The sequence below is a fragment of the Eriocheir sinensis genome, unplaced genomic scaffold (assembly GCF_024679095.1).
Source record: "Eriocheir sinensis breed Jianghai 21 unplaced genomic scaffold, ASM2467909v1 Scaffold43, whole genome shotgun sequence".
Taxonomy (NCBI): domain Eukaryota; kingdom Metazoa; phylum Arthropoda; class Malacostraca; order Decapoda; family Varunidae; genus Eriocheir; species Eriocheir sinensis.
In genome coordinates, this window is record NW_026111754.1 from 42,012 (window position 1) to 67,976 (window position 25,965).

Sequence of the window (25,965 nt, forward strand, 5' to 3'; positions counted from 1 at the left end):
ACGGGGATGGCTTGATCTCACATCTGTCCGATGTTCAAAGACCAGATCAAACCTTAAAGACATCAGACACAATTTGATAAGAAATCTACTTAACATTATCAAAGCCTATAAAATCAACACGTATCTCACCAATAATTCACTCAAAGAAACTATGTATGAAAATATCTTCACGGCTGCTATTCCGTTCTCTTCTGTGTTCGCAAGGTTCTTGTATGACGACATCGAAGGTTATGGTGCACACCTACAAGCTGTGTTAGCAGAATTAAAACTTTGATTCAATAAAATATATATTTATAACTAACATGTCTTAATAGCCAAAAAGTGGGGTCCGGTATTTTACGTCTCCGTGCAAGACAAAAGCAATGACTTATGCTTTAATTTCGCAACATGTGGATGAGGGATACACGAACTAAACTACATGGCATGTGAGGTAAACAAAGTGTATACACAAGGTATCGACAGGGTGGGGTCCGGATCTACATAGGGGTATACACAAGGTATCGACAGAGTGGGGTCCGGATCTACATAGGGGTATACACAAGCTTCTTTGACGACACTTCGCCCGAAGGCACTTCTCTGAGCGTAATCCGTTAACCCTACGCGAGGTAGATCATTGGGATGGTCAACACAACTTGAAATCAAATCGTCAATAGTGATGGAATCCGAGTTGATAGACTTCATGAAGACAATGTTACATAGACGTTGGATACAATCGCTCTTATCTTCCGTCAATAATCGTTTGATGAAAGCAGCAGGTCTAGAAGCGAGGAAAGCTGTTCGACCCAATAGAAAGGAGATGAAGTGTTTTTCGATAAACTCGTTCCAATTCCTTGTATCGAAACCATTGAAATCAAATCCTTCTGTTATGGTGGACATGATGTTTTCATAAAATTCATCGTTAGTACCCAACATCCCCAGCATGTAAGCTGTGTAAGTGTAGAAAAAGGTAGTGTCTTCTTCAATATCAAAGAAACGTCCTTCCCTCTCACATCTTGAGAAATAGGAATTGGATGTGGGTAATACTGCTGAAGATTTCCAAGACCGACTGACAATGTAGAGACTCGTGATGAACGGGAGTAGTCTCTTGGCGTCGTGTCCATTCGTCCCATTGAGTGCATAAATTTCACAATTTTCAATGCACAACCTGAACACAATACAAGACATTAACACTCTGGTAAAAGTAAAAGTCTCTGTTAGTGGCTTCCAGAGACATTAGAAATGTTACTCTCTCATCAACAGTGAGATCTGCTTCATCATTCCAACGCGAAAACCTTATGTTTTCATTTTGAGTTTCTTTCAAATTGATTTTAGAAGCTGTGTCGTTACTAGAGAGGAATTCGCTACAATTAATAAAGTTTTCGGTTGAACGCGAATCGTCGGCATTCATGATCGTTTCGTAAGCTCACAGTAGCTCAAGTGGGGTCTAAAATTTGTCAATTTTGTCTCATAAGTAGGTCCTACACATCACCTAAAAAATTGAAAGGTTGACTGAGGGGTAGAGAAAATGGGATTATTGAGTTTAGAAATATAAAAAAAAGCCTTTAATCTTTCATCTACTTTATTTGAATACAGGGGTGAGTAATTCTTCAACCAGTAGAGTTTGATTTATTCTTCAACCAGAAGAGATATGGGTTGAGTTAGAGACAAGACAGGTCTGTCAGGTATACCTAATAATTGTAGTTCGTCGAGATCTTCTTTACTTGCTTTATTCAATTTGTTTTTCAGAAACAACAGATAGGGAGTCACAACGTCTTCTATACTCTTCGCCAACAAAGATGGGACGGTGATTGATTGTTGTACATCTGATGCATCTCTCAAACGGTTGTAAGCGTTAGCAGCAGCGAAGTAGGCAAACTGCGTCCAGCCTGGAGTGTCTGTACACAAGCCGTGACGAAAACGTTGACATTGTTTCACCAAACCCGCGAACACCACATATTCATTGGGGATAACCACATATCTCTGACTCTTCCCGTCTTTGGCTCCAAGAATGACACCGGTAGAAACTTTGAATTGAAATGTTGGTCGCTTTGCTTGTTGTATAATTTCATTCGAAATGTATGACGTATGGTCAAAGCAACCAGTAGAACGATTAACATTAAAATGCTGAACACACCCAACACGTGAGACCAATTTAAATAGCGCAATTCAGTCATTGTTTTGTTAATATGTCTCTGTTTTAGTTTCATGTTCCATGCCTCTTCAAGATTTTCACAGACATTATTGATTCTGAAAACACTACTTCTGAATTGTCGATTTCATGCACATGTAAATAACCTTGTTTAATGAAATTGATATTAATTTCATATTTTTGAAGATTTTCATTGGTTTGGAATAAGTTATTATTTAACGTGGCATGAACTTTAAAATCGTCAATGATAGGTTTGTTGTTATTGATTGGAAGAGTCATATTTTACGAAAATTAAGAAATGCAAGGAGATCATTGTTGTTGAGTAAATCGATGAATCCGTGAGGATTATCAGTTATTATTAAATTCATGGCTAACGCTCTCGGCATGACGTATTCAATGATTGTGTTCGTCTCATTGTTAAATTAGAGAAGAGGGTGGCGAGAGCAACAGCGGCGGCGGCTTTGCGTTTACGGCGAAGTGCTGCCGCTGCCGGATCTGTTCTGTTATGATAATCTCTACCCCGCCATTCAATAGAGTGTTGGGTAGAGTCACCTTCATGACAGCGTCCATCTGCAATTCTGAATTTAATTTTATAGTTAAAACAAAATGCGATATAAGTAACGTCATAATATGCTTTAGTTGACATTCAATGCGATTAGACATTAGTGAATGTGTCTTTGTCTTCCGAAGCTTCCGATTCTGAATTTAGTTCGTACTGAATGTCGTCTAACCTTGTGTGAGTTGAATGTGTGTCTTTGTCTTCTGAAGCTTCCGATTCTGAATTTAGTTCGTACTGAATGTCGTCTAACCTTGTGTGAGTTGAATGTGTGTCTTTGTCTTCCGAAGCTTCCGATTCTGAATTTAGTTCGTACTGAATGTCGTCTAACCTTGTGTGAGTTGAATGTGTGTCTTTGTCTTCCGAAGCTTCCGATTCTGAATTTAGTTCGTACTGAATGTCGTCTAACCTTGTGTGAGTTGAATGTGTGTCTTTGTCTTCCGAAGCTGCGATTCTGATTTTTAGTTCGTACTGAATATCGTCTAACCTTATGTGAGGGAATGTGTGTCTTTGTCTTCCGAAGCTGCGATTCTGATTTTTAGTTCGTACTGAATGTCGTCTACCTTTGATTGAAGTGAATGTGTGTTTTTGTTTTCCGATACTTCCGATTCTGAATTTAGTTTTTATAGTTAAAACAAAATGCGATGCAAGTAACGTCATGGATTTTAAAGATGTTAAAGTTGATGCTACACCCGCTACTCCACTTGGACGTACTAGGATTAAAAACAAGGCTATGTTGTTTTCCCTCCGAACAGAACACGTTTTCGAATTGGTACTGACGCGGGTAAACTATAAGTTTACTAGCCACCAATGCGACATGAAGACCTAATGGTGTCACGACGCAAGCTACATTCGAGTCATTCAAAGAAACGATTTCTATTTCTCTGGATATGTCAGCAGGTAGAATACCCAATTTAAAATTTCTTACAACCTGAATGTAATTCTTCAAAAAATTATTTCGACGAACTGACTTAGACAATTCTAATTTATCGAATTTTAAATTCAAAAATGGATGAATGTTGTTAGATGACTTGTTCTTGGTGTTGTTGTGGAGAGACGCCACCGCCGTTACTCGTAACGGAAGGTCAGAGACGGTATCCAAATTCTCTAATGATGTTGCTGCTGCTGTTGAAGTTTCATCAGAAGATCCTGTGAGAATGGGCACAGCAGGTTTTAACACCATCCCACCAAATTTTCTCGTTTCTAAATCGAGATGCTGTGAAATCAAACCGTTGATGTAATTTTTCCTACTTGTGTAACCATATCTCTCGCTAACACTTTATGATTAGCTTCAAAAAGAAACCTCTCGACGATCTTAACAATCAAATCAAATTCGTTCTGCAAGGTGGCAGGAGGATAGATGTTAACCATTTTGTCAATGTAGCATGTCACGTAACCCAAGAACCTACCATTGTCAACTCTATTAATTCCTTGTCCAAAAGTTGCTTCGTTCAACAGCGATTGACTACCAATCCCATTCGGTCCCAGTATTTCGAGTTTAGGAAATTCGAGAGAATTTCAAAAGCGTTGCACGGTACTTTCATGTTACCCATGCGCGTTACAATTCGTTTGGTCGGACATCTCTCCACTCTTGAACCGTCCATCTGTACACCGCCATATGGTATATATTTCTCGTGGTTACGTACTGACCTCAAATTACTCAACCCTACTCCTCCACCTTTGCCTCCTTTGTTACACAATCTACTTCCACTGGAAAGCAGGTTCAATTTTGATTTCAATCTAGCTTCCATCTCGTTTAAAGATTGCCAAGAATAATTTTTGAAGTACGTATGATCAATCAAGGATAGGATGGGTATGATACTGCTGTTGTTACCATCGTTCTGTTCGACTCTCCAAGCTCTGAAGGCACACTCGGTCGTGAAGGGCGCGGACATTATGACCACGGGGAGGTAACCCGTCACATATGCTGAGAATGCACCTCATCGGATTGTGAAGCAGCGTTTTCAAACGGATAGAACATTAACTCGGCCGACTTGTAAAGAAAACGAATGATAAGCACGTAGATTATCAAATTAATCGGATCGGCAGACCTGTTAGTGTATCTTGAGAAAAGAGAAAGCAGTATATCATGATGATCATACCGCGATCCTCTAACTGTAATTCAGATTCCTTGAACCTGCCTAGGACGTCTTTCAACGGAAAGCGGATCACATCCGAGCGCACTGGGTTCACCTGACGACGATACAGACCGTTTTTCAAAAATCGACGGTGATTCATACACATTAAAAATAAAACGATAAGTTCAGTGGGTGACTGAGAAGTTAAGTTCATCTGCTTTAACGTGTGACACTTGCAGTTTGTCGTTTGACATTCAATTAACCAAACTTCATCGTCAAGAAACAAAGGATTGAAAGAATCTAACGTTTCGGGTATACGCATCAGACAAGCGTCCACGTTCTTCTGAATCAAAACAAAATGAAAAAGAAGAATTGCAATCTGCTCTTAAAATATTAAGGAAATACTTGCAAAAGAAAAGAATCTTTTCGAATTTGTATGTGTAATAAAAAAAAATCAAAATGGAAAGAGATGAAATACATAGTCAATTAGAGTCACTTAAAGAAACTAGTAAAATGTCTGTATTGGATTTGAATATCAAAACAACAGAATATGTGAAAAAATATCAGAATATGAGAAAAATATCAGAACATGAGAAACAAATATCAGAATATGATGAAATAATCAAAAAGAAAATTAAAGATTGAAGAAAAGGACAAAATAATCCAAAGTTTAAGAAATGAACAAAGTTATTTAAAGAATATATTACAAGATAAAGAGCAAAATTAAACACATGCAATGCTCAACCTTAATAGAGTTTAGACGACATTCAAATGTCATCTAACGTTAACCGAGGTAAATGTGTGTTTTAGTCTTCCGGAGCTCTGATTCTGTTAACACTCAAGTTAAGAATTGATGCATCTCAAGAGAAACACACATTCACCTTAATAGAGTTTAGACGACATTCAAATGTCATCTAACCTTAACCGAGGTGAATGTGTGTTTTAGTCTTCCGGAGCTCTGATTCTGTTAACACTCAAGTTAAGAATTGGATGCATCTCAAGAAAAACACACATTCACCTTAATAGAGTTTAGACGACATTCAAATGTCATCTAACCTTAGACGATATTCAAATGTCGTCTAACCTTAACGGAGGTACTGAATGTCGTCTAACCTTGTATGAGGTGAATGTGTATCTTTATCTTCCGAAGCTTTCGATTCTGAATCTAGTTCGTACTGAATGTCATCTAACCTTGTGTGAGGTGAATGTATATCTTTGTCTTCTGAAGCTTCCGATTCTGAATTTAGTTCGTACTGAATCCGGAGCTTCCGATTCTGTTAACACTCAAGTTAAGAATTGATGCATCTCAAGAGAAAAACACACATTCACCTTAATGGAGTTTAGACGACATTCAAATGTCATCTAACCTTAGACGATATTCAAATGTTGTCTAACCTTAACTGAGGTGAATATGTGTTTTAGTCTTCCGGAGCTTCCGATTCTGTTTGAAAGTCTTTTTTCAACGGCGTACTTCATTTACTTGAACGGACAAGGTTCTACCTATAAAGTTTCCAAGACTGGAACATTGGTTTCTAACAGTCACGCCACATAAATCTTTGATACACAAAACGTGGGATACGTAGATGAAATTTTAGTATTAACCATGACTGTTATGAAATAAGAAGAAGAGATAGATAAGGAAGAGAAATATGTAAGGGTAAACAATAAAAAATAATTGACAAAATATTTTTTTTTCAAATCATCCTTAAAGTGTATGTGTTGCAATGTTGCAAGTAAAGAAGAGGCCCAACAACACACACACATACACACACACCACACAATAACTTTACACGCACTGTAGTAGAGTCTATTACTCTTTGGAATTCGATAACTTAAAAAGTTTATCTCTTGCACTATCTGTCAACACATCTACAGTTTTCTTAGTTTTACACTGAGAACAGGTGCAGCAGTTAATGCGAGAGTTGCTGCTGCTGCTGCTGCTGCTGGTTAAGGTAGGCACACCTAACCGACGCCACGTGCCCACCATGGTTGACGGGTTCACACCCATGCCGTTGTAGGTGAACATGAGTGTCTTAGCTAGGGCGAGGGCTGCATCGTCATGGGGTTGTTTATCAAGACAGTCTCCGATCTTTGCAGCATCTTCCTAATGTGTTTTCACATAGTAAATTCAATAGAGACACGTGCCTAATATCTAAATAAAATACAATTTACAATGGTCTAAAATAGGAGGTTTGTAGTAAATTAATTATCCACCTAAATTAATTATCACCAAAAAAATTATGGAAGTAAGAAACGAACGATAACCGTCACGATCAACATGTCACATAACCGTCAACGATCAACATGTCACCAGGTGAAAAATTCATATTAAGAATTGGATGCATCTCAAGAGAAAAACACACATTCACCTTAATGGAGTTTAGACGACATTCAAATGTCATCTAACCTTAACCGAAGTGAATGTGTGTTTTAGTCTTCCGGAGCTTCTGATTCTGTTCGTTTCTTACTTCCATAAATTTTTGGTGATAATGAATTAAAGTGGATATATCAACATGTCACCAGGTGAAAAATTCATATTAAGAATTGGATCACACATTCACCTTAATGGAGTTTAGATGACATTCAAATGTCGTCTAACCTTAACCGAGGTGAATGTGTGAAGTGAATGTGTGTTTTAGTCTTCCGGAGCTCTGATTCTGTTAACACTCAAATTAAGAATTGGATGCATTTCAAGGAAAACACACATTCACCTTAATGGAGTTTAGATGACATTCAAATGTCGTCTAACCTTAACTGAGGTGAATATGTGTTTTAGTCTTCCGAGCTTCAGATTTTAACAATACTGTTACATAGTATAATTGCATCACAAGAGAAAAACACCTCAATAAAGTTTAGACAACATTCATTTATATTTACATGTACAAATTATAAATATCTTATTGTCAAAAAGTGGGGTCCATTATTTTACGTCTCCGTGCAAGACATCTTCACTGACTTGTGCATAAATTTCGCAACATGTGGGTGAGGGATACACGAACTAAACAGAACCGGGTCCGGATTTACATGGGGGTGTACACAAGAGTGCCAATATTATCTTACCTCGATCGAATTGAATGTGTGTGGATACACGATCTAAACAGAGTCGGGTCCGGATTTACATGGGGTGTACACAGAGTGCCAATATCATCTTACCTCGATCGAATTGAATGTGTGTGGATACACGATCTAAACAGAGTCGGGTCCGGATTTACATGGGGGTGTACTGCCAATATCATCTTACCTCGATCGAATTGAATGGATACACGAACTAAACAGAGTTGGGTTCGGATTTACATGGGGGTGTATACAAGAGTGCCAATATCATCTTACCTCGATCGAATTGAATGTGTGTCCTAATCTTCCGGAACTTCCGATTTTGTTTAACCTTGTGTGAGGTGAATGTGTGTATTTGTTTTGCGAAGCTTCCAATTCTAAATCTAGTTCGTACTGAATGTCGTCTAACCTTGTGTGAGGTGAATGTGTGTATTTGTTTTGCGAGGCTTCCAATTCTGAATGTGTGAGGTGAATGTGTGTTTTTGTATTCCGATGCCTCCGATTCTGAATTTAGTTCGTACTGAATGTCGTCGTCTAACCTTATGTGAGGTGATACTGAATGTAGTCTAACCTTGTGTGAGGTGAATGTGTGTCTTTGTCTTGCGAAGCTTCCAATTCTGAATTTAGTTCGTACTAAATGTAGTTTAACCTTGTGTGAGGTGAATGTGTGTTTTTATCTTCCGATGCTTTCGATTCTGAAAATGTCACGATTCTGAATTCAGTTCGTACTAAATGTCGTCTAACCTTGATTGAGGTGAATATGTGTCTTTGTCTTGCGAAGTATTATGTTAACCACAGAGTGGAGTTAGGATCTACATAGAGAGATGTACACATGAGGTATGCAAACCAGTAACACACTGACTTACAATTCTGACTTTAAAGTTCGTACTGAATGTCGTCTAACCTTGTGTGAGGTGAATGCGTGTCTTTGTCTTCTGAAGCTTCCGATTCTGAATCTAGTTCGTACTGAATGTCGTCTAACCTTGTATGAGGTGAATGTGTGTCTTTGTCTTGCGAAGCTTCCAATTCTGAATTTAGTTCGTACTGAATGTTGTCTAACCTTAAATGAGGTGAATGTGTGTTTTTCTCTTCCGATGCTTCCGATTCTGAATTTAGTTCGTACTAAATGTGGTCTAACCTTGATTGAGGTGAATATGTGTCTTTGTCTTGCGAAGCTTCCAATTCTGAATTTAGTTCGTACTAAATGTAATCTAACCTTGTGTGAGGTGAATGTGTGTTTTTATCTTCCGATGCTTCCGATTCTGAATTTAATTCTTACTAAATGTGGTCTAACCTTGATTGAGGTGAATGTGTGTCTTTGTCTTGCGAAGCTTCCAATTCTGAATTTAGTTCGTACTGAATGTTGTCTAACCTTAAGTGAGGTGAATGTGTGTCTTTGTCTTTCGAAGCTTCCGATTCGTTAACACTCCAATTAAGTAAATTAAATGTCAAAGTGTGTCCGTGACTTGTAGTTGTAGTTCGAATTAACTTTTAGTTCTTGCAGTTGATTTGAAAGATCTCAGTGTGGACACGCTACATGTAATGCATAATTTACAATTGATCTGAATGTCGCTTCAAGACTAAAACACATATTCACCCGGAGCCTTCTTAGAAGGTTAAGAACGTGATAGCGTAAATGTCGTCTATACTCGAATGTGTTTCTGTGCACGATACTGACTTATTTCTACAAACTTTGATGAAGATCTTAAGTCACCATTATTCCTTGCTGTCAGTATTGTCTAGATATAGTTGAAGAAGAATTGAGATGCAGAACAACAGTATACTTTTTTATTAACTAAAAATATCATAATTATATACATGTGTGTGAAACAAATTTAACAGGGACTAGCTAAACTGTGCAAATCTTGAACCCACCTGACAAACTCTGTGCAAATCCTGACCCCAGTTTCTTCTCCGGTTAAACTGTGTGTAGATCCTGCCTGTGACAAACTCTTTGCATATCCTGACCCCAGTTTCTTGCACAAACTATGTGCAAGTTTCTTTATTATATAACACTTTAAAAACGTTTCGAAAAATATATTTAAAATATTGGACCCTACTTTAGCTAAACCCTATTTACATACATGTGTTACTTAACTCAGAATTTCTTGAGAGTAACAAGAGGTTCTCGAGGTTCCCTTGTGACATGTACAAATGGAATGTGACGATATGGTTTGTTTCTTTTCACCGTACGTAATGATACAGGTTTGTTATCTTTGATTAGGTTTAGTGGCTCTTCTATAGGGTTGTTGTCTTTGATTAGGTTTAGTGGTTCTTCTATAGGATTGTTTTCTTTTTTTTTTTAGTGTTTCCTTTTTCTGTATTTTCTGGGCTTCCCTGTTTTTCTTTTTCTGAGTTTTCTGGGCTTTCTATTTCTATAATTTCGATGCTTTTCTGCTCACTCCCCTGTTTGCTTTCTTCTCTCAAGTTCTTCAGCTTTTCTTTGAGCTTCTTCAGATTATTAGAATACATGTTTCTCATGAGCACATCCTGCTCTTGGTGTACCATCGTGTTTTCGTTTTGTTGACATGGAGCGTCAGGAATGTTCAGGTGGGTGCTGGAGTAAAACTGCATGATCTTCATCATGAACAAGTACAACTGACGTCCAACTACCTAGAATGGGAGATTATGATTAGATAAAATGTAAATGCAACTCGTATAGAAGCTATCTCCACTCCTACTAATTTTTTTGAAATTCTTTACCTTACTGTTGTAAACTTCATTTAAGTTGGACACATGAGGCTCTGGGTCAACTAGTTTTGGTATTTTGCGATCTGAAAATACAAGAAAGAAATTTGAAGATTCGTATAATAATAATAATGTTTCATCTCAATAAAATATAACATTTATCTAGTCTGGACATTTACCTGAGTCTCAGTTGAATATCTTTTGCGTTTTAATCTTCTCTTCTTAGAGTTAGCTTGTTCGTCTGTCTTTAAATCTCGTGTCGGACAAGCACAAATCCGCAAGTGAAACACGTCGCGTCCCAGTACTGTACCATCTGTAACACTAACACAAATACAAATGTACTCAAAGTTACAGGAAATCCTTGGATAACTTTTCCTTGATTCACTCCATGAAATCTTTTATCAGAAATAACATTGGTAATGTAATAGCTATATCCGATCACAAGACGATGAAAGCCAAATCAACGACTGATTGTCTGACGGCGGTGCAGTCTAAGAAGAGAAAATTAGACGAAGAAAATGTTGCAACTAACACAAATACTACGGCTACGGCCGTACCTCCTAGTCTTGTTAATGAACCTAGAACTGCATATTCTGAACAAGCTATGGATGAATTGTCAACATATTACGCTGTGTTACTCTCCAATGTTGACAGATTCAAGCACAAGCACGTAAGATTGGCTTCTCTCATCAAACTGTTAAGTTACTTGGAAAAGAGAATCAACATAACGGACACGCTCAACACCCTGATTCTAACCCCACCTGTAGAAGTGACGATTTCGGAAAACGGAACCATTCAAGAATCTGTGGCAAAACTGTTGACACGACAGAGCGATCGGTTGTACGTTGTTGCAGAAGATGATGATGGTGGTGTAGTAGATATCGATCAGCGTATGCGCGATGTTCTTAACACGCGTCGCAAACTCGAAGAATGTTCGTCGCGTCAACATCTATGCGATATCATGGTGATGGAACAACTCTCTACCCTTTTAGGTGCTATACCATGTTACAGTACATACTTACACAAAGCATTCGCGTGGCATTGTAAAGTTGTCATTCGTAACAGACTCGTCGACATGATGCTTTCAGGAGAATCAGACATCACCGACACAGCTAAAGAAATTTATGCTAGTCTGAATTTCTTTATTAACTTCCAAATTGATTCGAGATTGTTGTTTGACAGAAATGTTAACGATAATACTTTAGAGTCAATGTCGTTCCTGATAGACAGATTGAATCAAAGTGAATACGACCTCTGCTCGCCTGGTGCTAAACATGTTTGTTTCATTGACGTCCATTCAGACGCCAGTAAGTTTCCTTTGATGAACACCAAAGGTCATGCGGACTTGACGTCACCAAAGGTCATGCGGACTTGTAAGTAAGTGTGGTCAACGCCCTGGCAGCTTACGTCACCAAAGGTCATGCGGACTTCGAGGTAAGTGTTATGTGCAATCAGCGCTATTGCTTACGTCATTGGTGTCATTATTAACCTTGTCAACAACAATATCCAAATTTGGCATGTGTTAACAACCATCCCTTATTATCAATTGATCGGAAAAATAACAACAAGACTAAAATACACGCAATGCTTCCTGCCATTTTTAGCATGAGCATAACACTCCTTACGATTTACGTCATCTCAATCAATCGTGCCGAATCCAACAATGTCCAAATTTAGCTTGATTTGGCATACCTTTATTACATGCCAAAATTGGATAACCACGCTTACGTCATTAACAAGTGCGTGATATGCCAAACTACGACTACGTCACAGTATGTATCGATAGGAGGTATTGCTTACGTCACTACATGTGTGCGATTATCACCCTCGTGTTAGAGAATACGTCACAGTATTGATTGTTAGTGCAATTTATACCCTCGTGTTTTTGCAGGTGATTATCACCCTTGTGACTACGTCACAGTATTGTTACGTCACTACTATTTTTGCAGGTGATTATCACCCTCGTTATTGTTATAGACTACGTCACAGTATTGTTACGTCACTACTACATGTGCAATTATCACCCTCGTGTTTTTACAGGTGATTATCACCCTCGTGTTATTGTTAGACTACGTCACAGTATTGTTACGTCACTACTATTTTTGCAGGTGATTATCACCCTCGTGACTACGTCACAGTATTGTTACAGGTGATTATCACCCTCGTGTTATTGCTAGACTACGTCACAGTATTGTTACGTCACTACTACATGTGCAATTATCACCCTCGTGTTTTTTTACAGGTGATTATCACCCTCGTGTTATTGTTAGACTACGTCAAATCCACTCAACGATTTGATTTGTTTAACAAACATAGCCAAAGATTTATGCAGTAAAATATCGACACCTAATACCACAGGTATGTTACGAGAGTAATCGTACGTGGAGACACCCAGAAGCGAGAGTGAAATATATCCAGTATACTCTGAACGGCATTGACGATAAAGTTGCGAACGAATACGTGAATTGACTTAACACCTCTAAGAATACTAGTCAGTATATCGTTGTTGGTTTTGTCGTTGTATTCACTGTTATTGTTTTTACCGGCTATAAAATCAACAAAGGGTTTACTTGGATCGTTAGCCAATGACGACGAGGAGCGCATGATCGTGTCCGTTAAAATCAAACACTCTCTTTCGGTAGGTAATGGTGGTGGGGAAGAATGCTGCGATGGTCGCTTCACATCCCAAAGGAACTTCTTGTAAGCGATAACTAAACCTGCGAACCGCAAGGCAGTGCTAGTGTCACCATTGACACGCTTCAATTTGTCGTGACTCATTACTTCTTTCAAGACGTACGCTCTTATCTTATCGTCTGACAAATTTAAGAGTCAGCTTTCTCACACGATGTAGTTTGGAAAGCCTTGTTCATGACACTAACCCCGTTGAGAATCTCTATTAAATTTGGCTTCGTTTTTGGATACGATGCTGTTTTGGAATAGTATTTCTTTTCAAGAGAGGCGGTCCTCAATTGTTTGTAAGCACCGATGACAGTTTGTGCGATGGCCCAGTCCGCCTGTTGACTCAATTCATCAGGTTTCTCAGTTCCGTATAGTCGTTTAGCCTTGTTGTACCCCATTAGATTGAAAGCCTTTTTAATTTCAACACAGAAGTCGATCAGGTTAAACATTTTTTTTTATCTGTTTCACTTAAAGATGAAGTCTTGTTGTCTTTCGAGATACATCTAAAGAGAATGTTGTTCAACACGAACGACACGAATAACCCGCGTTGCATGAGACTCGAGTTTAAAAAGATTTCAATGGAATCGTTTTTAAGGAATTTGCACAATACATTCGCCGCTACGTGCAAATGGGACTTGATTCCATTCGCGGCCAGTAAATAATCGTATGTGATCGAATGAACACTCTTTTGGTTCATTTCTTTAATCGCTAAAAGTTTGGACGCTATGTAAAGATGTCTTTTATCGTATGAGTCTTTGCTTAACTCGTTCATGATTCCAATGTGCACGTCTGACTTACTGTGTTTGTGGGCTTACACTATGGCACGTAATCTCATGTGCTACTATCACAAGTATGATTGTGTGGTGTGCTCAAAGCCCTTCACCCACCGCGAATTGCAACATGGCAGGACCACATTGATCTTCAGACAACACCATCCCTTCGTCATCAGGGAATTCGCACTGTTGGACGATGACATGAACATCATGGATTCACACGTCATCAATAACAAAGCAGCTGCATTCAAAGAAGAGGTTTCACCTGGTGTCTTCAAGTTCATCGATAACAGGTATGATCCAGTCGTTATCAGTGAAAATGTCGATGAGGATGGGTACCCTTGTACAGTCCGGTTGAAGACGATGACGTAGTCAACGAGGAGGAGGAGGAGGAGGATGACGATGACGACGACGAGGACGATAACGAAGAGGAAGAGGATGACGATAACGAAGAGGAAGAGGAGGAACAGGATGACGAAGAAGACGACAACAACAACGAGGAGGAGGAGGAGGAGGAGGAGGATAATGAGGTGGACATTCCAGTCTACGCACCTGGTGAAGAGGAGGAGGAGGAGGAGGATGTTCCAGAGGAGGAGTCGGTTCCAGTTCCAGAGGAGGAGATGGTTCCAGTTCCAGAGGAGGAGTCGGTTCCAGTTCCAGAGGAGGAGTCGGTTCCAGTGAAGGAGGAGGAGTCGATTCCAATCGGTAATGAGCTTGTTCCCTTCGTTGAAGAGGAGACGACTGAAAATCAGCTATGGCGTGTTAAGACGAGTGTCCTCATCACCCGCAAATTGGTTGCAGTTCCTGGTAATAAGAAGGCGAATACCAAGCGTCATAATGAGGATACTGACGACTTGCCTGTGCTTGTTTTTGACGTTGCTGCTGCTGATTGTAAATACATTGTTCTTCCGCAAAATCACGAGGGTGTTAATTGCACATATAATAGTGACGTAACAATATTGTGACGTAGTCTCTAGATTCTGCAAAAATAGTAGTGATGTAACAATACTGTGACGTAGTCTAGTAATATCATGAGGGTGATAATCACCTGCAAAATCACGAGGGTGTTAATTGCACATATAGTAATGAAGTATACTGTGACGTAGTCTCTAAATTATCTGCAAAAATAGTAGTGATGTAACAATACTGTGACATAGTCTAGTAATAACACGAGGGTGATAATCACCTGCAAAAAACACGAGGGTGTTAATTGCACATATAGTAGTGACATAATAACACTGTGACGTAGTCTAATAATAACACGAGGGTGATAATCACCTGCAAGAAACACGAGGGTGTTAATTGCACATATAGTAGTGACGTAACAATATTGTGACGTAGTCTAATAATAACACGAGGGTGATGATCACCTGCAAAAAACACGAGGGTGTTAATTGCACATATAGTAGTGACATAATAACACTGTGACGTAGTCTAATAATAACACGAGGGTGATAATCACCTGCAAGAAACACGAGGTGTTAATTACACATCGCCTCAGAATCGGGCTACTGGCCAGTCTAAAACACACATTCACTCTTTCGCTCTCAACCCAGCATTCAGCGTCCCGCTCGCCTCAGAATCGGGCTACTGGAGAGTCTAAAACACACATTCACCCTTCCGCTCTCAACCCAGCATTCAGCGTCCCGCTCGCCTCAGAATCGGGCTACTGGAGAGTCTAAGACACACATTCACCCTTCCGCTCTTAACTGAGCATTCAGCGTCCCGCTCGCCTCAGAATCGGGCTACTGGCGAGTCTAAAACACACATTCACCATTCCGCTCTTAACTGAGCATTCAGCGTCCCGCTCGCCTCAGAATCGGGCTACTGGCGAGTCTAAAACACACATTCACCCTTCCGCTCTCAACCCAGCATTCAGCGTCCCGCTCGCCTCAGAATCGGGCTACTGGCGAGTCTAAAACACACATTCACCCTTCCGCTCTCAACCCAGTATTCAGCGTCCCGCTCGCCTCAGAATCGGGCTACTGGCGAGTCTAAAACACACATTCACCCTTCCGCTCTCAACCCAGCATTCAGCGTCCCGCTCGCCTCAGAATCGGGCTAGTGGCGAGTCTAAAACACATTCACCCTTCCGCTCTCAACCCAGCATTCAGCGTCCCGCTCTCGTACATTCTCAACTATAAGAGAAAAAAATTGCTTAGTGTGAATGTAGTGTTTGTTTTCATGATGTGAATGTATATTTTCAGTCTTAACGGGCACCAATTCTACTCGCTTGTGCCGTCCATCTCTCTTCACTGACGTTGCGCGAATTGGTGACGAGTCTCCTTCTCCTCCCTCTTATTGACACATGCTAAATTACAGGGGTGTTAAAGACACACAGGAAGTAACGCGCAAATTGGTGACGTAGTCTCCTTCTCCTCCCTCTTATTGACACGTGCTAAATTACAAGGGTGGTAACAGGAAGCAACGCACCAACGCGCGAATTGGTGACGTAGTCTTCTTCTCACCATTTATTAAAACATGCTAAATCACAAGGGTGGTAAAGACACACAGGAAACAACGCGCGAATTGGTGACGTAGTCTCCTTCTCCTCCCTCTTATTGACACATGCTAAATTACAGGGGTGTTAAAGACACACAGGAAGTAACACGCGAATTGGTGAGGAAGCAACGCGCGATTTGTAAAGACACACATGAAGCAACGTGCGAATTGGTGACTTATTCTCCTCGTCGTCCATCTTATTCACACATGCTAAATAACAGGGGTGTTAAAGACACACAGGAAGTAACGCGCGAATTGGTGACGTAGTCTCCTTCTCCTCCCTCTTATTGAGACATGCTAAATTACAAGGGTGTTAAAGACACAGGAAGCAACACGCGAATTTGTGGGTGGTAAAGATATACAGGAAGCAACGCGCGAATTGGTGACGTTAGTCTCCTCCTATCAATCAGTATCTCTTATTAACACATGCTAAATCACAACGCGAATTGGTGACGTTAGTCTCCTCCTATCAATCAGTATCTCTTATTAACACATGCTAAATCACAAGGGTAGTAAAGACATACAGGAAACAACGCGCGAATTGGTGACGTAGTCTCCTTCTCCTCCCTCTTATTGACACATGCTAAATTACAGGGGTGTTAAAGACACACAGGAAGTAACGCGCGAATTGGTGACGTAGTCTCCTTCTCCTCCCTCTTATTGACACATGCTAAATTACAAGGGTGTTAAAGACATACAGGAAACAACGCGCGAATTGGTGACGTAGTAGTCTCCTTCTCCTCCTCTTATTGACACATGCTAAATTACAAGGGCGTTACATCGACACATGCTAAATTACAGGAAGTTAAAGACACAGGAAGCAACACGCGAATTGGTGACGTCTCCTCCTCTTATCTACACAAGCTAAATTACAGCGGTGTTAAACAAATAACGCGCGAATTGGTGTTGTCTCTCCTATCAATCACAGGGGTGTTACCTCCATGAGTTAGATCAGTTGAAGGAACACATCACCACTCTTTTCTGTCCGAGAATCTTAGACTTGTTGGACGATAGAGGCGGAGAGAAATACACCAGTGCCGATGCCATTCACGTGTTGAGTAGAGTGATGCGGTTCGTCCACGACAAGTACAGAGGTGATGGTCGATTACCTAGTATTCGAAACTTACTCATAGACGTCAATATTAACATCCTTGAAAATGCCATAGCCTTTGAGAAGAAGAGCAATAAGAAAGGAGAAGGACATAACAAAAATCAAACCATTGAATCTCAGCGTCGAGAATTAATCAAAGCTTTAAAATCTATCGTTGAACACAAAACGATGAACATGCCCATCCGAGACGAACAAGCAGATGATATCGTCTATCTTCCCAATTCCGTTGATGTCTCTAAGTTACCAATAAGTCACGACAACCTGCTAATGTTGACTCGCTATCTCCATTCTATTTTATCACTTGAAAAAATGTCGTTTTTCACAACGGGTATGTTCCAGAGCGCTTATTACTTCATGATGCATTGTCTCTCTCCCACTGGTGGGTGGGGTGGCTAATCTGCCCCCGCAGGCAGCTGACTCGTTAAAAAATCGATGGTGGAATTACACCAAGAAAAAAGAGGTAGGAGGATTCGGAGACGAAGAACACCAGCGGCGGCGACGCCGGCATGATGACTCTTCAACTTCCGAAGAGGAGGAGGAGGAGGAGGAGAATGACGACGATGATGATGCTAATAGGTGAATGTGTGTCTTTGTCTTCCGAAGCTTCCGATTCTGAATCTAGTTCGTACTGAATGTCGTCTAACCTTGTGTGAGGTGAATGTGTGTCTTTGTCTTCTGAAGCTTCCGATTCTGAATCTAGTTCGTACTGAATGTCATCTAACCTTGTGTGAGTTGAATGTGTGTCTTTATCTTCTGAAGCTTCCGATTCTGAATTTAGTTCGTTCGTACTGAATGTCGTCTAACCTTGTGTGAGTTGAATGTGTGTCTTTGTCTTCCGAAGCTTCCAATTCTGAATCTAGTTCGTACTGAATGTCGTCTAACCTTGTGTGAGGTGAATGTGTGTCTTTGTCTTCCGAAGCTTCCAATTCTGAATCTAGTTCGTACTGAATGTCGTCTAACCTTGTGTGAGGTGAATGCGTGTCTTTGTCTTCGAAGCTTCCGATTCTGAATCTAGTTCGTACTGAATGTCGTCTAACCTTGTGTGAGGTGAATGGGTGTCTTTGTCTTCAGAAGCTTCCGATTCTGAATCTAGTTCGTACTGAATGTCTTCTAACCTTGTGTGAGGTGAATGCGTGTCTTTGTCTTCCGAAGCTTTCGATTCTGAATCTAGTTCGTACTGAATGTCGTCTAACCTTGTGTGAGGTGAATGTGTGTCTTTGTCTTCCGAAGCTTCCGATTCTGAATCTAGTTCGTACTGAATGTCGTCTAACCTTGTGTGAGGTGAACATGTGTTTGAAAATGCCCGATTCTTAAAATTAAGAGATGCGGTGGGTGGAGGGTAAGCGGGGGTGTAAGGGCTATGGGGTTTTTTTGACGACGACCTCCCCAGCGTTACCAGTGACGGTCCTAAGTCACCTTAGTAGCGCATCTAGCGTGTAGCGAAGTGCCTTGAGCACACCTGTGAACATATAGGGTGACGAGCGCGACCGATTCTGCCTCCCGAATGGTCCAAATCGTCGACCGTCGTGACCGAAACCCATCCGTTAAAATAGTTCAGTTATCCCTACGCTCCAAATCGGGCGGAGGAAGCGTCGCATTCTGACTTTCAGTGGTAACTCACGATATCGGCGCGCTCGCGTCACGCATTTCATCCCTAACAGGTGCAGAATCGGGCGGTCCGGTCGCCCGGTTTGAGCCGTAAGTGGACTTTTTAGGGGGGGGAACACCTCATCGGGTCACTCCGGCCAGTTAGCCGAGAGTTTCTCGGCTCGGGTGTTGGGCGGTGGGGTTCAACACGGTGGGGGGTGAGCTGCTAGCGAGCTGCAGTGGCTCACAGGGTCTCGGCTGACTTTACTCGTTGCTGGCAACGGTGAATTGACAAGTAGCGAAACGCGGTAGCAAACTTCGCTAGATCAGAATCGGACGGAGACCTCGAGATATTTGACGATAACTGATTTCAGAATCGGAAGCTTCGCAAGACAAAGACATACATTCAACTCAATCAAGGTTAGACTACATTCAACTGTAACATAATACAAACTCTATAATGACTTTGTAGTTGATGTAGTTGATGATAATTTGATACAGATCCAGATGTAATAACGTAACTGAGAATAAACTCTATCGAGATGAATGTGTCTTTGACTTTTCTTATTGTCTTTCTCTGCGTTCGGCTTCCCATGGGTGTATTAAATTTATCAAATCAAATCTTCCAATTGGAGTTTTAACAGAATCGTAAGCTCTGAAGACTAAAACACACATTCACTTCGATCCCTTAAGGCGAATGTGTGTTTTTCAGTTATGATGCATCCAATTCTTAATTGGAGTGTTAACAGAATCTGAGGCTCCGGAAGACTAAAACACACATTCACTTCGATCCCTTAAGGCGAATGTGTGTTTTTGAGTTATGATGCATCCAATTCTTAATTGGAGTGTGAACAGAATCTGAAGCTTCGGAAGACTAAAACACACATTCACTTTGATCCCTTAAGGCGAATGTGTGTTTTTGAGTTATGATGCATCCAATTCTTAATTGGAGTGTGAACAGAATCTGAAGCTTCGGAAGACTAAATTTGTTTCTGAGAAAATGATTTCAGAGTGTCTCCGCAATACGGTACCTCTCATTCATCTCCGGAACATGCATATTGACATTGCCAAACACCACCATCAACAAGGTGGTGGCGGCGGCGGCGGCTTAGAAAATCTTAACGTGTTGAGCGTTGTCAACCCTGAGCTGATCGACAAGGCAATTCTGAGTCGAGAGTTTCTGACCAGTGAATATGATGAGACTGGGTCTTTCACGACAAGTAAGTTCACCAACGGAGCAACGTTTAGCTTCACACCCGGTACAAGCATGGACCTCAGCGATTACCAAACGGATGATGGGTGTGTGACTGTGGACACAGACTATACCGGCCGAGAAGAAGTGTTAGAATTGGATTCAATCAACACGTGTTATGATGAACTGATACATGCATTAAAGTATGGTGTTTTCGACAGTGTGGTTTCCGATGAAGGTTGTGAAAGATCAATAAGATTATATGATAATGATTTAGTCATGAAAACTAGTGGTGATTCTATTCACGTTGTATCCAACAATAAAGGTAGCGAGAACACTATGAAGAACGCTAGAGAAGCATCTCTCAATGATCACAACCACTGTACTACCATTCTCCATTCCGTATACGGCACTCTCACCTCCGCTTACTCTCCCGTCAACGACAATTACAATGCCCGTCATATCCTCATGAACATGCAACATGTGCAACGGACCTCCTCCTCTTCCTCCTCATCTGATGAAGGAACGGTGACGACGACGGGACCGTCACCACCGCCTTTTCGAAAAAAAGTCAATGAATATTCTCTGAGATACCACATGGGTCTGGGAAGAGGTTACGTTATCTATGACGACGAATTCACAGAATGTAAAACCAATCTTATCTTGTCACTCTCAAGTATTGTTTGAATGTACTGAAAGATTATCTTACGTATTATATTCTGTTGACCGATTGGACATCGATTGTGTTTGCTTCTAAGATGGAAAAACAACAACAAGTAGACTAAAAGAAATCGCCTTATTCCTACTTGCATGTGTTCACCGAAAAGAAAGAGAGAGCAAGAATGTCTCCAATGTCGTGCCGTACATGGCTAACCAGGTCGTCTCTATGAAATGGTTCCTCATGCGAGCCCATCATCTACGATTGTCATGTACCAACACCGGCGTTGCCTGTCTGTCCAAGTTCATGAGTGCACGCTTCCACAGGCAGCTTAACAACCATCGTTCTTCCAATAATCTGTTAAGTGTTTTTAAAATGGTGAATTCCAAAACATCGTGTATAAGCGTCGATAACAACAGATTTTTTCTTATCGACGGTAATTTTCTGTTGGGTGGCAGATTAGAAAATATCAATCTTAAATCAGACATGTATGTCAGGTGTAAGATTCAAACTGAAAAACAGATCGTCCTCGAATCGATGTTCGATCCTAACACAAAATCGGCTTTCTTGAGTATGTGCATTGAAGGCACCGCTGAGACACGTGGACTCATGATGGCTGAACACATTTCGAGATTGGTGAACTACTCTTCCAATGATATAAATCTATGGTATCAACCTGATCATTAACTTCAGAATGGGGTGGGGTCCGGATCTACATAGGGTAATGTACATTAGGTAGGTCCAGATCTACATAGGGGAATGTACATTAGGTATCTTTAGAGTGGGTTTCTGATCTACACAGAGAAATTTATATTAGGTATGTTGACAATAAAATTTTAAAAAAGAATAACTTAAAAAAAAAATGTGACTACTTTACTTTCTCATCCTGAAGGCACACCAATAAAATAGATGAAAGATTAAATCCATATTTCTTTATTTTATTTTTACAGTTAATGAATGTGACGAGTGACGTACAAATGGTTCATTACGATAATATGTTTGCTGATCAAAGTTTCGTTCTTAATTCTAGCAAAGTAAGTTACTTTTGACTCTCCAGCGACGACGACAGTGGAAGACAATGATGAGTTATTGTCCAAACTATTGGCTGGAGATATAACTGAATTTATTCCAACAGTGCTGACGTTCAAGTCAGTGTATCCACCTGAAAAGTGAAGATCGTGTTTGGTTCTGTTGTAAATCTTGACCATGCACAATTCTTGAGGTAGAGTGTCAGCATATACGGGTGTCACAGGCACAAATTGGAATACAACATCTGATTTATTAGCTTCGACTTCAGCATCTGTTGACAGGATGGCGATTTCACCCAATGGAGAAGCAAATACATCCTTGACGACAACTGGTGCCTTAGCATTGAAGGAGACGGACACGGAACCCTGATGGGTGAAGTATCAATGTGTGCTTTCTTGATGTATGTCTGCCTCGTTGCCATGCCGGACACCAACATGACCGCAACAACAATTACTAGCAATGCGAGTACCAACATAGTTACAGTATTCATATTCATAAAATCCATGATTGGTTATATTTCTCAGATGTTCAGCGCGTGATTTTAACATGAACCGTTCACAGTTTCAGACGATGTAACTGACGGACGTCTTTAAATTTTGTCGTATGACGTCAACTGAAAATACGACAAATTTGTATACGATTGTTTATTTAAATCACTTAGGTAAGATTTACTGAGAAGTATTAAATCTGTGGGATCACCACCTAGTGGATTGACAGTGTCAAGGGTTGCAGTTATATCCTTTGTGGCCACGGAAACGGGTTGACTATCGGAAGCTACTAGCGGTTCTGATTTCAATGAACCTTTCAATTTACTTTTAACAGCGCTCATTTCTTCGGCATATTTTTCGATAGTGTTGACAAAACTATCTTTGAATGATTTGTAATATTTTAGGTCTTTAAAACTATCACTACTATATCTCTCATCTTGTTTCAATATTAGATTCAACGGAACTGGAAAGGAGGGTAGAAACGAATCGTCCATTACGTTGGGACGGACACGCACAGCGTTGCGTAAGGCCCACACTCCCAAAGAACATATTGTGTCTCTGTCTCTCGAAGCCAGACGTTCTTCTTCTTCATTGTTGTTGTTCGGTCTAGTGGAATATACAATTTTGGAAGATACAGTCCAAGTCTGTAACAGACGCATTATATCTTTATCTTCGATAGGAGATCATTCAACTGTATGCTGTATAACCGACAGTCCCAGAACCTCACTAGCGTAACGCATCGCGTTGTCTGAGAGGTGATGACTGTATAGATTGTAACTTACAACGCACCAAATATCGCTGTGTCTTGTCTCTTTGACGGTTTGACATGACTGCTGACCACTTCGGATTTCAATTCTAACTTTCGGAACAACGTGTGTAATACAAAGGGAAGTATTTCAATTTCTGAAATCTACATTTTTTTTTGGCAATTACATCGATGTTAAATACGACCAACAGGTGATTCCATCTTCGGTGTGGAGGTACGTATGAATGAGCACCGAACACGCTTGCGCTTCCAGATGTTGACGCTGACGCCGACGCCGCCGCCGCTCTTGCGATCGGAGGATACAAGCTTGGCGATTCAGGAAATCAATGTAACGGGCTTCCACTAGACTTTGCATGTACCTGTTGGATGCATCATCATCATAATGCGGCGGTGGCGGGTATTGGATTGGACTGGATGATAAATTTTGGTCGCCGTCGCGTGGCTTTGGCAGTCGCAACAATAACAGCAGTCTTCTTTTTCCTTTTGTTCATTCTTAGTTTGACCACACGCACCATAATAACGATTCTCCAACTTGAGAATTGAATTCAATTTGATTAGCTGATTGTATTTCAAAGTATCAAGTTGTAAATATTTCATTACCTCTTCTTTTGAAAATTGGCGTTGGTGTATCCTATCATTCTTGCGTCGGTCATTGACTAAAGTCGTGATGACATCCAATGCCTCATTATTGTACATCATTATCATCTGCTGCTTTGGCTGCGAATAAGATTAATAAACGCTTGAAGTGTTTGACACAGTCTGCAAAAGGTCTTAGTTGATTTGAAGTATCTTTGCGAATGATGTTAAGGTAACGTCCTACTCTTTCCGATGAAGATAAACTAGGCCACTGCTCTTCATCTACTTGCATTGCAAAATGATCTTCTATGATCTTTGAATTGCGAAGTAAAGGATCAGTGTCTTGAAACCATTTTGATGTATCCAACAGTTCAGGAGAATGTATACTATACGGTATTTCTCCCATGGAGATTATACTGTTTAAACTCTTTTCTTTAGACATCTTAAAATGACGGAACCTAAATTTAAATTCCACCACATGACTACTTGAGACATGCCACTTATAATATCAGGAAACTCATGATGTGGTTGTGGTAACGTTAATTCCTCATCATCATCGTCGTCGTCGTCATCATCATCATTGTTGTTATTGTTGTTATTATTAAGATTGGTGTTGTCGTGGTTATTACCAATTACTCGCTGAGACACTCGCGACCACAACCGATAGGCTACCATCCTATTGGCATCAGCAGTTACCCCTGCACCATCAACTGTAGCTTTGACTGTTTTTTTAGCATTGTTATGATTGTACGGCCCCTGATACCCGACCTCTTCGATGACGAATATTTGTTTCTTGCCAGCCACATAAGCCAATTTAGCATCAGATGAAGAACAATCACCCTTTTCAACCAGCGCTTCTGCACCCATGTCGGTGTAGGAATCCCACCAAGTATGTTTGGCGATGTTGACAACAGATGATTTTAAGTTGTTTCCTAAACCAACTAAAACAACGACAGTTTTGGAGTCATGTTTAACCCAATAGATGTTATGGTTTGGACCAGGTGATGAGCCATTTCTCCGTCGCCAGTGCACATATTGTTGATGAAACCCATGAAGTTCATCATGGATCTCAGAAAATACAGACTGTGAAGTCTAGGTAGCCCTGTTTGTTGATCCACTACGTCTCTGTAACATTTTGAACTGCTTTAGCAACATGTTTATCTACTTTACTTTTGTTGTTAAGATTTTGGAGAGATCGAGTGCAAGAGCGTAGAAGATCTCCAGCGAGACGGCGTTCTCGTCGTCCACACAGTAACACACAGGTGCCATTAAGGCCGACGTTACTACGTCAACTTGTTGTCGCTTCTTCGGTGGTGGACCAATCCTGTCTTCTTCCTCCTCGTTAACACACATTGACCAGAAATTCTGTTCGTTGATATCATTGGAAGAGTAGTTCACCAATCTCGAAATGTGTTCAGCCATCATGAGTCCACGTGTCTCAGCGGTGCCTTCAATGCACATACTCAAGAAAGCCGATTTTGTGTTAGGATCGAACATCGATTCGAGGACGATCTGTTTTTCAGTTGTTAATTTACCTGCCTCCTTAAAATTATATTTTTCTGTCAGCACTAGAAATCATATTTTTAGTTTCATTAATAAAAGTTTTATCATTTCTTCGAATGTGTTCCATTGTGACATATTTCCATCCAATAGGGTACTTCCTGTGTTAGGTAAGAACGGAATAAATGAAGTTTTATTTGGATGTAATTGTGATAACGGGATACAAGGATAATAAAAAGGAAGGAATATTGGGTATATATACAAAACAATCAATGATTTTATTATTCTATAAAATAGGGATGGGGGTTCACTTTGTACACTCTTGATGAGTTTCATCCAAGGTGGAAAGTAGTAAATGCCCATTTTATTAGGTATCTTCATCTTAATAAATCTAAAACCTAAAAATTCGGTGGTTATATTTGTACTCATGTTTTCTAACAGAAAACATGTCCACCTAAGCAAGGTAAACTGGAAGCTCATCATCAAACTCACTCTTTCTCTCTCTTATCTAATAACATAGTTGTACATTGCTTAAACCTAAGACAAATGAAGGACCTTTTGATATGTGTCAAAATAAGACTTGGTCCTTTTGATTATAAT